The sequence below is a fragment of the Balaenoptera borealis genome, assembly GCF_965194805.1.
Source record: "Balaenoptera borealis genome assembly, chromosome: X".
NCBI classification, from domain to species: domain Eukaryota; kingdom Metazoa; phylum Chordata; class Mammalia; order Artiodactyla; family Balaenopteridae; genus Balaenoptera; species Balaenoptera borealis.
This window is the reverse complement of record NC_138881.1, coordinates 96,031,714-96,049,569: the sequence shown is the minus strand read 5'-3', so window position 1 is coordinate 96,049,569 and position 17,856 is coordinate 96,031,714. Positions and strand designations below refer to the sequence as shown.

General features: G+C 34.2%; 1 long non-coding RNA gene across 6 annotated transcripts in view; it reads right to left on the bottom strand.

The window, feature by feature from the left end:
• Positions 1-17,856, bottom strand: part of LOC309620793 — a 959,234-nt gene that overhangs the window by 754,966 nt on the left and 186,412 nt on the right. For all 6 annotated transcript variants that reach the window (XR_014239625.1, XR_014239626.1, XR_014239627.1 and 3 more), the window contains exon 4: positions 15,183-15,257. This is a non-coding gene — a long non-coding RNA (uncharacterized lncRNA). The remainder of the gene's footprint in view (positions 1-15,182; positions 15,258-17,856) is intronic.

The following is a 17,856-nucleotide window of genomic DNA, read 5'->3' as shown; positions in this document are numbered from 1 at the left end:
GAACCAGAGTTTAAAAGGAGAGATACGTAAGAGCATTTATTTTCTATTCTTAAGTTATAAAAACTACAAAGTCCCAAATTCTTTACATATTATTTTATTTTATTTTTTGGAATATCTGTTGAAAAATAATCTTAAAGACAATTCTGAAAAGTTGTCATTATCCCATCATCCTAACCTATTGATTATTTTAACACATTTCTGTAAGTTGGTGAATGCATGAATGTAACAAGACAACTGCAGCCAATAAATAAAATAAAGAAATTTAAAAAAAACAAAAAAATAAATCTTTGCCTACTCCAAGGTAAAAATATATTTTCCCATGTTTTCCTCTAAAAGCTTTTATCAATTTAGCTTTCACATACAATACATTTGGAATTGATTTTTGTATGTGGTGTGAGGTAAGGGTCAAGATACAATTTTCCCTAATTGAATATCTGATTGAGCCAGCACCATTTATTCAAAAAAGCATCTAATGCACCATGGTATAATTTCGCCATGAATCGGATGACTTAGAATGTGTGTGTGAATATTCTACTCCATTCTTCTCCATTAGTCGGTTTGTCTACCCTTTCACCCATTTTAATTACTACAGCTTTATAATAGGTTTTAGTATCCAGTTAGTATAATTCTCTAGCTTTGTTTTCTGTTTTTTATGATTGGCATGGCTATTCCTTGGAATTGTAAATTTGAGTCACTGGCCTTTAAATGATATTTAATGCTCTATGATTACTTGCAATGACCAAGGAGAGAGTGTAGATACAGAAGAGAAGAAGGCCCCAGATATAACTTAAGCGTTTCAACAGTTAGAAGTCATATAAGAGAGGATAATCCAGAATCAGCTTCAGAAGTTGCAGCTAATGAAGTAGAAAGAAACCAGGTAAGTGTAGTGTCATGGAAGCCAAGAAAAGAAAATGCTCCAAAAAGGAGGAAATGGTCAATAATGGCAAATACATTTGAAAAGTTAAGGGAATTCCTTGGCGAGCCAATGGTTAAGACTCAGCACTCTCACTGCTGGGGCCTGGGTTCGATCTCTGGTTGGGGAACTAAGATCCTGCAAGCTGCATGGTGAAGCCAAAATAAATATAAATAAAAAAGAAAAATTAAAAAAAAGAAAAAAATAATGACAGAGAATTGGCCACTGGCTTTGGCAATATGTAAGTCATTGCTGTCCTTGGTAAGAGCTGTTTCAGTGGAGTTCTGGCGAAAAAAATCCTACTAGAATCACTTAAAGTGAGAATGAGAAGTGGAATTTATATTGCTGATATTAAAATAATATAATATAAATATGAAATAGAAGAATAGTGCTAGTACCAAAACATAAAAATATGAAAGAGAACAGAAAGCTTAGAAACAGACCAGATATAAATATTTTGTTTTACTGTGAACAAATAATGGTGGCATTTCAAATCTGGGGTAGAAAAAAGGAAAGAGTATCAATAAATAGATCTAGGTTATTTAGAAAATAGACATTTTATGTTGTACAACAATTGGGTTAGGACCATTGGAGGTTACTGAGAACATTGCAGAGGGTTCACGAAATTAAAAACCATTTCCTTAAATACACCAAGGCACTATTTGCCAATTTTACTCTTTTTCTCTCATCTGTATGGTGGAGTTTTCCAGAGGCTACCTAATGTGTCTTCTATTAAGCTGGACATTATAAAGATTTGCAAAAGTGTAAAATAATAATACCCTTCTCACTAAGTTTATTTTCATTTCAGAAAAGATAGTAATTTTCCATTAAATGTATATACTAATATTATTTTTAAATGAATAGATAAATGTTTTTTAAATTTCTTAGTTTTAATAATAATAAAAATCTCTAATATGGTAAATATTTATAGGTGTAACCTATATAAACGAAAGCTTTTAGGCATCCTCAATAATTTTTAAGAGTGTAAATGTTTCCTGAGATCAAAAGTTTTGAGAATCATTGAGTTAAAAAGATTGAAATTGTAAAAAAAAAAGAAAAAGAAAAAAAGAAAATATAAAAATATAGGAGAAAACATAATATTGAGATAAGAAAGATCTTTTAACTAACAGCAACACAAAACAACAATAAACATTGATCATTTACAATATGCTAAGTGTTTTACATACTTTCTCCTCAAATCTCATAACAATCTCATGACATAGGCATAATCGTTGTTTTCATCTAAAGATAGAAATACTAAAACTTAGAGCAGCTAATTTGCCCAGAGTTGATAAGTAAATGAGTGGGTTATGAACCCAGATCTACAATCTTAATTACTATTCTATATTGCCTTTCCCTGATTTACTATTGCTCCATCCAATATATTTTTCACATATACACGTTTTTAATTTAAATCTACAAAACATGTGAATTTGAAGAACATTCATTGACCTTTCTTAAATGATAAAAGCCAAGGGAGACCTCCCACCAATCCCTAAATACAGCATCCAACAAATGGATCTGGTTAAAGAGTAAAAAAAACTCACTCAAGTGAATAGCTCTCAGAGAAATGAGAAATCTCTTGCATCTGTGGATCTTTGTTGCTTTTGTTGTTATCCTTGGTATGGGGATATATGTGTACATATAGCTGATTCACTTTGTTATACAGCAGAAACTAACACAACATTGTAAAGCAATTACACTCCAATAAAGATGTTAAAAAAAAAGTCTAAGAAAAGTGTGAGCCAAGGATAAATAAATAAATCTCTTATTAGATTAAAAAAAAAAGAACTCTAGCTTAGATAAGCTTCATCTGCTACAGACTCAAAAAAAAAAAGCTGAAATGAAGGAAAAAGACAAACTATTCAATGAAAAAAAAGACAAGTACCAATCCATTACCTAGGATAGGAAACACAAGAGGCTTGAATGATCTTGCGGGCAGGAGCAAAACTAAGGAAATTGACTCGAATACCTTAGCAAAGCATTCACAGTGTGAATAGTCAGCTCAGTCCATTGACACTATTTTGATCAGAGGGTAAAGTCAAATGTAAATTTAGCTCAGCTATTGACATTCAATGATGAACTACTACAGCAATTTCTTTTCTGAAACAGTGCTAAACAATATCAAACAATATACATAGTCTCCCCTTATCCTCAGGGAATACATTCCAAGCCCTCCAGTAAACGTCTGAAACCACAGATAGTACTGAAGCCTATATATACAATGTTTTTTTCCTATACATACTCACCTATTATAATTTCTAAATTAGGCACAGTAAGAGAATATCCGAATTGCCAACATCACTACTCCTGTGCTTTGGGCCAATATTAAATAAAACAAGGGTTATTTGAACATAAGTGCTGCAATGCCACAACAGTCAACCTGATAACCAAGATGGCTACTAAGTGACTAACTGGGGGGAAGGGGTGCTGGACTAAGAGATAATTCACATCCTGGGCAGAACAGAGTGGGGCAGCGCGAGATTTCATCACACTACTCAGAATGTCATGCAATTTAAAACTTATAAATTGTTTATTTCTGGAATTTTCCATTTAACATTTTTGGACTGCAGTTGACCACAGGTAACTGAAACCTCAGAAATCGAAACCACAGATAAAGGGGCACTATTGTATATTCAGATAATCATGCTTTTATGAATAACTATGGTCCTCTACCATGCCAAAACGATGAAGAAATCATCAAAGATGTCCAAACTGAACTCTGAAAATCCAATTAAGAATTTTGCATTTCCTACTAATGCATGAATAGCAGAAAGGATGGGGAAAAGCCTCTTACCAAGGCTCTTTGCTTTCCAAAGAGAGCTTTCTTAGATCATATCATTTAAGCCACATATATCTAGAGAGTAATATACAAAACAGAAACAGGGGAAGGAGGCATTGAAAGAGGAAGAAGGAAAAGGTGAATGAACAGAGGAGAAGGAAGTCTTCTTTAACATCCATAGAAATGCTCTGAGTTCTCAAATGAAGAGTTTCAAACTTCTAAAGGGATGAAATAATTCATTTCAAAGTTTCACTCAAGAAAAATCTTCCCTTTGATTTACAGTAAGTCCCCTACATACGGACCTTCAAGTTGCGAACTTTCAAAGATGCAAACATGCATCACTGGATCAGTTTTTCAAGAGGATAGATAGAATTGAACCCAGCAAGGAACCAGAACCTGTGCCATCAACGTCAGGCGCGAGTGAAATTGCAGCTTGCCCTCCATCTCCTATTGCTGACGATCCTTCAGCTCTACCATCTCCCACCTCCTCTTCCTCCTCCAGTCAGTAACTCTTCTTGCCTGTTCACTCGATGCCAGCCCCTGTGTGCCAGCTGTTGTACTGTACTACTGTACTTTTCAAGGTACTGTCCTGTAAGATTAAAAATGTTTATTTTTGTGTTTGTTTGTTTTTTATGTATTATTTGTATGAAAAGTATTATAAATCTCTTACAGTACAGTACTATATAGCTGATTGTGTTAGTTGGGTACCTAGGCTAACTTTGTTGGACTTATGAACAAATTGGACTTATAAACACGCTCTCGGAATGGAACTCATTCATATAGAGGGGACTTACTGTATATCCTAGGAGCTTCTATAATCTCATGCTCTGCCCAGTGGCCTGGCACTCAGCCAACACAAAGAGTTAATTCAACCTGTTTCTATACACCTAGCTGCATTTCTAACTACTGTATCTATTACCTTCTCTCTTACCACCTCATCTAAAAACAAAGCAAAACAAAAAAGAACATTGAAGGAGGCCCAAACTTTGGCCAGAACTTTAATACATCAAAATGATATGCTAAATTTCTTATTTTAATCTTTCATGCTGAATTATACATTTTAGGATTTTTTAAAAATCTCTAATAAATGGTTAAGTATCTGTCAAAAATAATGAGTTTGGGTATTAATTCAATTACTGTTTCCTAATGCAAAGATTTAATATTATAGTTCAAGTGTGTTAAATCCCTATCTGGGGGAACTTTCCTAAATAGACTCACCAGAACATTCTTGATCATGCATATCTAGTATTTTATAATTTACCTAAAGAAAAACATTCAGCGTCCATGACCTTTGAGCAGAAGTACAGAATCAGGACAACTATTCCTTAATCTCCAATTGCCTTTTTCCTCTCTGATATACCTAGTACACCAGAAATTGGTGGGGAAAATCTCTCACAAAATGCACGGAAACCTAATACCTTTAATCCTATGGCACTGCCCTGGTTTACCTGTCTATTGGGATTGGATTGGATTGAGGCATACTGCTAAACGGAAACAACTTGTCTTTAAGCCCTTTCCATCTACCTTCATTTGTCCCTCTCTTGTTTCTTGATGACCGTTTTGAATCACCATACAGGACTCCCTGCCTTCATATTGCATTCTAAGTGCTTTAAAGATGTCTCATCACTACCAGTGCAGAATTTCACTTAGATTTTCTCCCTTCCCTAAGTACTCCACTACCAAAATTATCCCTTATCTCTGATTAAAGAATGCCATGTTCTCAAAACAGCTGCTCAGTATTATAAGTAAATTGATTCAATTGAAATTATTCACCTAAAAGTGGGAATAAATAATCTAATACACATTTTCCCAGTCTCACCAGGAGTATTTGCACTTGGCAATTTAGATAAATCTCAGTCTGGTATGATTTCAGTCTATGGAGCAAAGTGAAGAAATTTCAGCAAGTTAGGGGATGAACCAAAGGTAATAAAATGGAGGAAGTGAGAATACAATGCTCTCTCAAGAAATATGTTAGAGAAGGGAAGACTGCAGCCTATAGAAGAAGTTGGGCCAAGCCAATCTTTCTTTTTTGTTTGTTTCTTTTAGCTATTGGAGCCTGCAGAGCGAGCCAACTTGAACTTCTTTGTTGGTTGAAAGAAAGCAGCCAATAACGGGGAGTGGGTGGAGAAGTAAAGAGATTTGACAATTGATGGATCAAGATTCTGGAGAAGGGATAGAGTGACTGGATGGTGGAGAGAAGACAAAATCAAGCGCATAGATTGGCCTTGGAAAAGAATCAGGTATAAACAGGTAAAGCTATATATAAATTTGGAGGAGAAAAGAAAGAATCATTGAGGTACTTTGTCTTCTATGGCACAGGAGTTAAAATAATTTGCATATATTGAAGTGGTATGGATGGGAGAAAAGGAGGGTCTGAAAAAAGTGATATGGTTTGAAACAGCAACAGTGGAGACTGGAAAAGGAAAGTCATTAGGGATCATAAAAGGATTGGTAACCAATACTGACAGCTGCATCAAGGTGAGAAAAATACATATTTAATAGTGCCAAATTGTTATGCAATGTAGTCATCAAAAGCAACTCAACCAAGACTGGGGAATTTGAGAGGAGAGGCAAAATCAATAGATAATTGGACTGATCTAGGTGTGAGAATGTGTAGGGTAGCTGAGGGAAACGATAAAAAGACACAAGGATAGGGCGCTGGTGGGAGTATCAACACTAGGTAAAGAATAATGTGAAATCGAAAATAACTGATCTTTTGGCAGAATATGGAATAGCAAGGATTGGAGTGCTCAGTGAAGCTAAGGATCTGCTTAGATGAAGAGGTAGAAAAATTGAAGCAAGGAGTCGTAATTTAAAATTGCAGAGTTGGAGCAGAGTGGTTAAAGTGTACGGACTTTGGAATCGGTCAAATCTTGGTTCATGTCTTTAGTTTCTTCATCTACATGTCTGTGTTACTTTTGGGTAAATTTATTTGACCTCTCTAGCATCAGTTTCCTCATTTGGAAGACAGTGATAATACTAGTATTTACTCCAAATGTTATCAGAAAGAATACATGAGTTATATAAATTGCTTAACACAGTGCCTGGTACATAGTATTATTTTTAAATTATTATAATTGCTAAAATGTTACAGATTATTTTTTGTTGAAGTATAGTTTACAATGCTCTGTTTCTGGTGTACAGCAAAGTGATTCAGTTATACATAAATATACATTCTTTTTCATATTCTTTTCCATTATGGTTTATCACAGGATATTAGATCTAGTTCCCTGTGCTATACAGTAGGACCTTGTTTTTTATCTATTTTATATATAGTAGTGTGTATCTGTTAATCCCAAGCTCCTAATTTATCCCTCCACCACCCTCGTTATAAAGATTATTGTAAGTATTGTTTTAGGAGGCAAAGATGGGTGTGACCTTTAAATTGGGTTGCTGCAGTGGAGTAAAGGTGGTTAACTGCAAACTGAGTGAGGTGTTGAGTGAATCACCTATATGGCTGCTTAAATTGTATAATTTAGCCTCATATCATAAAACATCGGTATCAACTATTGACTTCAAACAAGTAGATGAGTATTATTTTAATATAGCCAGAATTTTCGACCTATTACATTGCATAAAAACAGGAAATTAAATGAGGGACAGAAAACATGACTCTCTGTCATAAATTTCTTTTTCCCTTTGAACCAAGCAGAAATCCTTTTCAATTCTTCCTCAAACTGAGCTACTCACACATGTGAACATTATCATATCATAATTCTATTAATGTGGACTTATAATTAAAATCATCTTGAATTTAACCATTTAGCTGTACTCATATACATTAATCATAGAAGCAGTGTCTAGGCACTTAAAAGACACATGCTTGCACTTAGAAGAAAAGTTGATCTTTTATCTTCAGAGTAATAACAGCTTTTCAGAAGAGAAAGAATGGATGTAGACAGGAAAAGGCAGTTTTTAGTGATAAAAATTCTGTTACTCCTACTACTTCCCTTGACTTAATGACTAGTACATGTTATGTGCAGAGAGAGCTGATGTAGGTATTCAATTAAAGGAACATCTGCTCTGTTTTATGCCTGACAGGTAGTCATGACAACAAGAATATGGAATCAGTATAAAAGTCCAAAAAATGTACTCCAAACATGCACTTACTCCTTTCTCATATCTACATACGCAATGAGAAAGCATCAACTGACAAATAAAAATTCAGTCAAGCCAGCTATTTGTCATCACATAGACCATCGGACACATCTGAAATGAGCCATTTCATTTTTCTTAATTCACAGCCTTCATTTAAAACTGAATGCTCAACTATTATGCATTATTAGTATACTAAGAGTAGATTTAAATATGTCACTCATGAGATTTTATTGGACCTCTTTAATGAAAGAAAAATAATAATCTCACTTAATATTTGCAGGCTATGGGCCATATTCATATCAAGCGTTTGTCTTCTAATTACTGGATCCAGATACCATTAAACAGATTCAAAAAAGATAAAAAATAAAAAAGACTTCTCACATCCTCATCACTATATCTTTGCTCATGGCATGCCATCTTTATTAAATCCCCTCTCTCATTTTTGCAGATTGAATCCTATTCTTCCTTCAAGTTACAGGTTCAATGCAATCGTCTCAATGATCTCCCCACCAGTAGATATGCATTCCTCTTCCTCTGAAGCTCCATTAATGTGCTTCAACGTCTTTTATGGCACTTATACTTTCTAGCTAATGTATTATGACATTTTGGAGAGATGTCTTTTTCTCCCTACTGGATTTTAAATTTTTTTGATAAATAATACATATTAATAATGCTTTATCCCACAGCATCTAGCTCAGTGCTTTACACATAGTACGTCCTCAATAATTATTCACTGATGAGACAATGAAGCAATAAAAATTTCATTCTGCAATAAAAATTTTCGCTCTTTTTGTTTTTTAAAAATATTCTCTAGATTATTAATTTACAGTTTGTAGTTATGACAGATATAGTTCAGTCTTTTTTTTTTAATAATACAATTTAAGCTGGATACCTATCTCTGTCTCCTTTTCAGTGGTCCTCTAGCCTTTTCATTTATCAAGCTGCCAAAAATCACTGCTTGAATTTTCAAGATGCCCATCATAGATGTTTTGTGTGTGATCGAAGAGGAGAAAGCATGAAGCGATATTTCATACATATAAGACCTTGTGTCATACGTCAGGATATTTGGTTAGTCACCTCCTGTCTATCCATGAAACCACTAAATGAGATGATTTGGTTTACCTGTGGTCAAAGTGACAGAAAAGAGATAAATAGCTTTATATATTGTCAACTCAATATTTTATCACTGATAATTACCCAACCATCACTTTGTAAAATGTCAGCATATGAATATTGAAATAAAATAACAATGAGCTAATATCCTATACTTTTATGCTCCATATTTTGTTTACCCTTTTTCCTGTCTGAAATATATTTACTTCTAAACCATATCCAAATATTTACCCACCATGTGTCAAACACTCTCTTGCCTATGATGTCTACTCTCATGCCATCAGCCAAAAATGTTTTCCCCCTTTTAATGCTCATAGTACTTTATATGTATCCTTTTTTCTGAATTTTTTATTTTTACCTTGTATTAAAGTTATTTTTATGCATATATTATCTTCCCCACTAAATGGTTCCTTGAGGGCAGACATGACATGGCCACATACGATTTATTTTGTATGCCCCAGGTGCTTAGTACAATATCTTACATATAGAAACAGCTCAATAAGCTTTTGCTCATTGAAAGAAGAAATGCTCTGCTTTCAAATAACTCATTTTAGGCCTAAAAGTATTTAGCGTATTATTTCATTCATTCATCCACTCATTCATTCATTCAACTAGTATTTATTAAGTACCTATTATGTTCTGGGCAATGTTTTAGGAACTCTGAATGTGGCAGTAAGCAAAGCAAAGTCCTTGCTCTCATAGATGTTAAACTTTAGTGAGGAGAGGCAAAAAATAAAGAAATAAATATATAATATGCCAGGTTGTAATAAGTGATGTGAAGAAAAATAAACCAGGGTAAAGGGAGAGAGAGGACTGGTAAGGTACTACTAAAAATAAATTGGTCAGGTAATGAACCATGGTGACTATAATTAATAATCCTCTACTGTGTATTTGAAAGTTGCTACGAGAGTAGATCTTAAAAGTTCTCATTATAAGAAAAAAATTACAACTATGTGTGGGGAGGTATGTTAACTAGACTTATTGTGGTGACCATTTAGCAATAAATACAAATATTGAATCATTATGTTGTACACCTGAAACTAATATAATGTTATGTTAATTATATCTCAATAAAAATAAAAATAAAAAATATATATCTTAATAATATTCCTTAAAGCTATCATATCAAAAGTAGAGGTTTGAACTAGAACTAAGAAAGTAGATTTGGATTCATCAGTTCCAACGAAGTAAAACTTAGATTGAAAAAGTTTAAGAACCTTCATTTAATAGCATTCAGAAAAAATTTAGAAAATATATTCCTGGAATAAGGCAATCCAAAATCCAATTATTAGATTTGAAATATTCTCTTGGAGCTTACAATCTCATTAAGAGAAAAAACATTTTTTGATAATAGGTACATTAAAAACTCAATATGATGGCCTACAAACGAATTTTACACTATTTTAATGAGTTAGAGCTAAAGAAAGATGAATGCCAATTTAAGAAAAGTTTTGCTTCTCTGTTGAGGAATACCTTTCCTCCAATGAGTTCAAGGGACTCCCTCTACATTTCGAAATGTAAGGACTAGAAAACTTGGATTAATGGCCAAGAACAGGGGTCACCTCTAGTACTTGAATTTAAGAAGACCATGTTTATAGTTCTATGGAGAAATATTTTATCAGAAAAAAAAATTGGGGAAAGGAGGAAGATTCTGCTTTCATGACAATACTTAATCTATAAATTACTAAATTTCTGTTAGGAAATACAAAGTCAATGTAATTCAAACATGAGCCTTAATAATGTGAATTGCACAGGTCATTTAACAAATATTGACAGACATTGGTGACTCTAATAATGAACAGAGACCTTAATTTAAATCGATACATGTTTTGTATGTTTTTGTTACTCTTTGTTAAATCCTGCTTTTATCCTAATTTAATCCTTTAATCAACAGCCTTTAAACTATTATACTTGGCATTCAAAGATTTTTGTAATCTGATACCACTCTAACTCCCAACTTTAGTTATTTCTATTCCTCAGCATCCATTATTTTCCCTGACCATTTCATTAACATGCCAGGATAATGCTTAGCTCTGTCTTCATTTAAAGTGTTTACCTTATACAAATCCTACTTATCTTTCAAATTCTAGTTCAAGACCTACCTTCTCTATGAAACTTCCCTTTATTATTCCAGTCCTCTTTGATACCATTTTTGGAAATCTTATAGCACTTAGTATGCAATATATAATTCAGGCTTTATTTATATATTAGCTTGTACTGGGATAATGATTTCATGTATATTCATGCAATGAACATTAACTGAATATACCCCTAAAATGCCTGGCATTATGCTAGGCATTCATGATAGGAAAGTGCATAAGATGTGGCCCCTTCCTTAAGGAAGCTCCTAGTTTACCAGGAGAAGAGGCAGACACACAAAATGTGAGAAGGAATATTAAAGTGTAATACAAGCAAAGTTTTATGATGACATAGATAAGCAATTAATTTTGCCTTAGGGAAAAGTGTATGGTGTGACAGAGAAGGTATTATAGGAGATTAAACATGAGCTGGAAAGAATATACAAATCAATTTTCACTGCAAAGTAAAGGAGCTGTTACAGTGGAGGATTACTGGACTGAATGTCAATATTATGACATAGTATGAGTGTGTTTCATGTTTGGTAATTGCAATCATTGTTGCTTTTGTTGTGGTCATCCATGTACAATGCTTGGTGTCAGTCTATTTATCTCTTGTAAAAATAAAATACAGTGTATGTGTGTGAAAAAAAAAAAGAATAGATAATAATATCTTTCCACATCAGTACATGTAGATCCACCTCATTCATTTTAATGGCTTCTTCATAGGATTGTAAAATTTTGAAAAGTTTTTTTAGGACTTGTTTTCAATTGTTGAGTGTTAGACATAATATGGTAATAAATATCACTGTGTGTCTAAAAAAAAAAAAACATAAGCTGGGCTTTGAAGGATAAGTAAGATTTCTGTGTTGGTAAGAAAAGAAAAGGCCTTGTAGGGTTTCCACTTCCAGATGAATCTCCCCCACCCCATGCTAAAAATTGAAAAACGTGGTTATTCAGGAAACTGCAAATAGTCCCACATGACAGAGCAGCGTTTCTCAAAACCTGTTCTATGAGAGAGTTTTATGCTTTTTAAGAAGTGTTCTTCAAAAATTGGTTCCATGGTCAAATAAACGGGGAAACAACTGATTAATGTTAAATAGCCCTCTTTGTTACATTATTTTTTCAGAGCTTTTAACGTATTAATATATTGCATGCATTTCTAAGAAAAGAATATATTATACAGTACTTCCCAAAATTATATAACCATGGAAACTTTTTTACCCCAGAGTTAATGGAATTAAAGTTCTATAGAAAATTCTTTGGAAAAAAATTAGACTACAACATAATTTGCATTGTGAAGGGGGTGAGGGTGTAAGTCACAGAGACTAGAGTCAGATTTTGAAGATCTTAAACTTTTTAAAGATATTAGATTTGTTTTTTCTATAGGCAATAAAGAAACATCAAATATTTTATAAAAGGGGGTTGTATAATCAGACCTATAAAAGGATACTTCAGGAAGCAAAATAAAGAATGGATTCAAGGGAACAATGTCTGGAACCAAGGATATCAGTTGAGACATTATTGAAATGGAAAATAAGATGGAGGCCTGCACTGGATTAATAGTAATGACCGAAATGTTGGTATTGTCTCAACTGATGGTGATTTATTTGAAAACTAACGCTATGTTGAATGTTACTTTTCTTACACCCCTCTCTGCCAACCATAGGATCTAGCACAATGCAGAGAATGTCAGAAGTGTCTGAGTGTTTTTTTTTTTTTTTATTCATTGTTCATTAAATGTCTTCTGAGATGTAACTGAGCGTGACAACTCCGGGCTCCTGGGGAACACTGGGCAGAAAAGAAACTATTCTTTAAATTAAAACTTCTAAGTATAAACTTCATTTTTCAGGTGGCTATTCTAAGACTATTGTAGGATCCAGCCTCCAAGCTAGCCCCAATTACCACCATCTCCTAGCATTCATACGTGTAGAGTCTCAAATTACACCAGCGTTCATCTGGGTGACCAACAGAACATAGCAGAAATTATGGTTATGTCACACTTCAGCTTAGGTTTTTGAAATCTATCTTGGTCAATCATACTCTTTTTCTCTTGGATCACTCACTCTGGGGGAAGGCAGCTGGCATATCATGAGCAGCCCTATAGAGAGGTCCACATGGTGAGGAACTGGAGCCTTAGCCAACAGCCATATGATTAAGCTAGGAAGTGGGATCCATGCAAACAGTGAGCTTAAGAAGCCTAGAGTACCTATACTAATATCCAATAAAATACATTTTAAAACAAAATGTATTACAATTACTAGAGATGATAATATTACCATAATAATATGTGTCAATTCAATAGGACAAAACAATCACAAGTGTGTTCCCCCAATAACAAAGCTTCAAAATACATGAACAAAAACGGCAAAATTACAGGAAAAACAGACCATTCCTCAATCATAGTTGGGGATCTTAACACTCTTCTCTCAGAAATTGATAGAACAACCAGACAAAAACTCAGCAAAAAATTAGATCTGAACAAAACTATCATCGCTTCAATTTAATTGATATTTATAGAACACACACCAAAAATGGCAGAATACACATTTCTTTCAAGTACACATAGTACCTTTCCATACTTTTATTCAATTGCTATTTGACAAATGTGTTAAGGTAATTTCATGGAGGAAAGATACTCTTTTCAACAAATGATGTTGGAACAACTATATAACTGTATAGGAGAAAAAGAACCTTGACTCATTGCACACCAAACACAAAAATTAACCCAAAATGGATAATATATCTAAATGTAAGAGCCAAAACTACTAAACTCCTAGAGAAAAACGTAGGAGAAAATTTTTGTGACATTAAGTTAGGTAAAATTTCTTAAACAGGATACCAAAACACAAAGTATAGAAGAAAAAAGTGATGAAATGGACTTCATTAATATTAAGAAAGTTTTCTCTTTGAAAAACATAATTAAGAAAACCAAAAAATAAGCCACAGACTGGGAGTAAGTATTTGCAAAACATGTATCTCACAAAACGCTCTTGCATGAAGACTATTTAAAGAACTCTTACAATTCAACAACAAAAATACAAAAAACTCAACGTAAAAAGAGGCAAAGGATTTCAATAAACATTTCTCCAAAGAAGATATACAGTTGGCCAATAAGTACATGAAAATGCTCAGCATTATTAGTCATTAGGGAAATGTAAATCAAAACTGCAATGAGATACCACTATGCACCCACGAGGATGGCTATAATCGAAGTGATGGTCAATACCAAGTGCTGGTGAGTATTTGGAGCATTACTGGTGGGAATGTAAAATGGCGTATCCACTTTGGAAAACAGTCTGGCTTTTCCTCAAAAGGTTAAGCACAGAGTTACCATATAACCTAGCAACCCCACTCCTAGGTATTTACCCAAGAGAAAGGGAAACATTTATCCACACAAAATATATATGTGAATGTTTATAGTAGCTTTATTTGTAATATTCCAAAACTTGAAATAACCCAATGCCCATCAACATTTGAATAAAAAATAAACTGTGGAATATCCATAAATTGGAATACTATTCATCAATAAAAGAGAGTGAACTATTGGTACATATAACAACATGAATAAATCTCAGAAACATTCTGGGCAGTCTATAGTTCTCAACCAGGAAAGATTTTGGCCCCCAGGGACTAATTGGTTATATCTGGAAACATTTTGATTGTCACAACTGGGGATGGAACGGGCATCTAGTAGGTAGAGATCAGCAGTGCTGCTCAGTATATTAAAAATCACAAGGTAGCACCACACAACAGAGAACTATACAGCCCAAATGCCAATAGCGTCAAGGTTGAGAAACCCTGTGCTAAGAGAAAAAAACTCAAACACAAAATATCACATACTGTATGATTCTACTCATATGAAATTCTAGAAAAAGAAAACTATAAATGACATAAAAGAGATAAATGGTTACCTGGGGCCAGGGATGGGGAGAGGGGGTCAAGTTAAAGGGACATGAAGAAACTTTTTAAGGTGATGGACTGACTATTCTATACATTGACTGTGATGGTGCTCACACAATCATATACAACTACCAAATTCATCAGAATGTGAACTTAAATTGATTGTAAAAATATTGCATGCATATTAGTCACACTTTAACATAAAGGTACCACAATGGGGAAAAAAGCATTAAAAGAAAAGGTAAGGGAACTCCAAAGATGAGCTTTGCCAACCTCACCTATGTGATTGAGAACTGACCTCAAACTTCATTGACACTTCCGGATCACTGAAGTATTATCCAGTAGAACATCACACTGAAGGCACCTTGGTATCCTGAAAAGAGAGTTAAATCAGTTTCTTACCAGGTTCTACAAGGGACAGTGAATAATGAAGAGATTTAATTCTCTTCTAGTTTGTCTAATTCTTCAAAGAATATTCCCATTAACAAAATCTGATTCAATATTATTCCACCAAGTGAGAATTTTTGAGAGAGTATTCACTATGGCAAGTAGAGTGTTACACATAGTACTTTTGTGAATTTTTTTAACTTTTACTATAGTTTCCTCAATAAATGAATGAAACCTTTCCTGGAGCTCCTGAGTTGAACTTATTCCTTTGAAATTCTGGGAACACTGAAGCTCTCTTCATAATAGATGCTTACATTTGCTCAATGCCCCCTCCCCCACAAAAAACAACCACCTATTACACTTCCTTAAACAAATGCTGCTTTGAGAAGTAAAGGAGGTAGAATTACAGTTGATGAAATGTGATCAACAAGGAGTCAGTTACTTCTCTCCTTCTGGGGTTAAATCAGAACTTTTCCTTCATTTTGAGTCTTGTTGAGACAGTTATATAGGAATAGCCTCTTATCTCTGCTACTCTGAAAAAGGTTATTTCTCCCATATGTCTCATTAAATCCTTGGAAAAATCATCTTAGAAGTAACAAAAATCATTACATTCAGCTCTGTGTAGAAGATTTCTTATGAAGACAGAGAAACACATAGCCAGGTTGCCTTCAGAGTCCCTGGAGGTTCCAGAGTTCTATGTGAATCCTGGCAATCCTACTACAACTATTAAGAAAAGGAAAAACAAGAAGATGCAGAAAGCTCTTTTCTAGAGATGACGAAATGTTGAAAAATAAGTTTTTAAAGCTCACAGAAAATTACTTAGATCTACCACATTCATTTAAGTGAAAGCCTTCCAATGTCAACAACTTACCCTTGCATATCCCTCAGGTGCCCTGCATGACCTTCTAGGTCTCATTTCTGTTGACATGACTCTAAGGGTTTTTAATTTGGGGCTTCCAAATAACCACTCTAGGATGATGCCACAGCTAAGAATGCTATCAAATAGTCCAAGATGGCCAGTCTAACGATATGGAGTCTCTCTATGTCTACTTGGCATACAAAGCATGGTTGGAGGAAGCAGAAAAAGAGCTTATCGTTAGGATGTGGAAGGGGGCTTGATTTGGTATGGTAGAAAATGAGAGTTTGGGGGAAGAGTATTCAGAACTATTCAAAATTAGAATTCTTTCAAAATATTATTACTTAATAACTAGGTTATAAATGAATGTGTTTTATGCAATTGCTTTTGAATTACACTAGTTTCATACCTTGAGTAGATCCAACTACTCCAATCTTGCAATAGCAAGAATGAATACAGCTCTGGACCAGTCTCCTTTCCTGTGATTTCAATGAATTATATGTGGCAGACATGGAAAAGGAGGAAAGGTCTTTGGAGAATCAAACAACATTTTATATGTCTAGATGATGCAGTTTTATTTGTCAGTCATGTCCTCTACCCACACTCTCTGTCCTTTGAACAATCATTCTCCTGAAACACCAAGAATACGTTGCTCTATTGCCTTGTCAATGATCCAAACCCAAGTATGTGCAACTCTCTCTCCCATTCTGTCATTAATTCATATTATTCCTTTCTCTGTCTCTCTCTCTCTCCTTTTCTTTTCCTTTTCTTCTCTTGTAAGTCTCATCATCCCCTAGATCTTCTTCCCTCAGGCCCTTGCTCTCAACCAGGCAACATACACAGAATACACTGAGCTAATCTTAATGTGTACTTATAGGTTGATAGGCCAGACAACCTAAGGCATTTTAACACTATTCATGAACCAGATCTTCTTTCTATCCCAGCACATTTCCTTCACTGTCAGAAAAATGATTCCAAAGCACAGTTTCCCTTTACAAAGTTACTCCAATTTATCCCACCCATTCTCAAATCTGCCAACAAAAACTCAGCATCCTCAAGATATTTCTGTGAGCATAGGCACATATTTATTGGCACAGAAAGCAAACTGCATCGCCAGATGTGACTGCAGCACCATGAGAGATTCCAATTCTGTCTCATTAATCTACAGATGGAGTAAGCACATTCACTTCCTGCATAACCCTACAGTCTAGTCTTCAGACCAAAATGAAGTTGCTGTATGTATGCACTCAGATAATATTTTTTAGCGAAAAACAAATCCCCTTAATTGTAAGAAAAAAAAATGGCACTTAATGAAAGGACAGCTCAGCTACTTGGAAAAAAATGTTATAAAGGCAGAACTCAAAAATAGGAAGAAAAAGCCCATTTGGGAATGATATTTTGATATTGAATCCATTAACTGTCAGTTCTCATTTGTGCTCATACCAGATCTGAGAAACTCATAGATAAGATACAGAAAGTTGATTTAATGTCCATACATGCACACTACCGTGGGGCTTTGGGTTCTGTTTTATAATGTTGAGTAATTATTTCAGTCAATTCTTACAATTGTCTGGGCCACCTATTTTAGCATCTAATCATACACATCCTATATTGCATTTAACAGCTCAATATGGTTTGTTCATTTATTGTGTTTATATGTTTATGTCATATGGATAAGGCTTTGTGCCTATGCAGTCCATAAATCTCTGATGGGTGTGTTCAATAAATA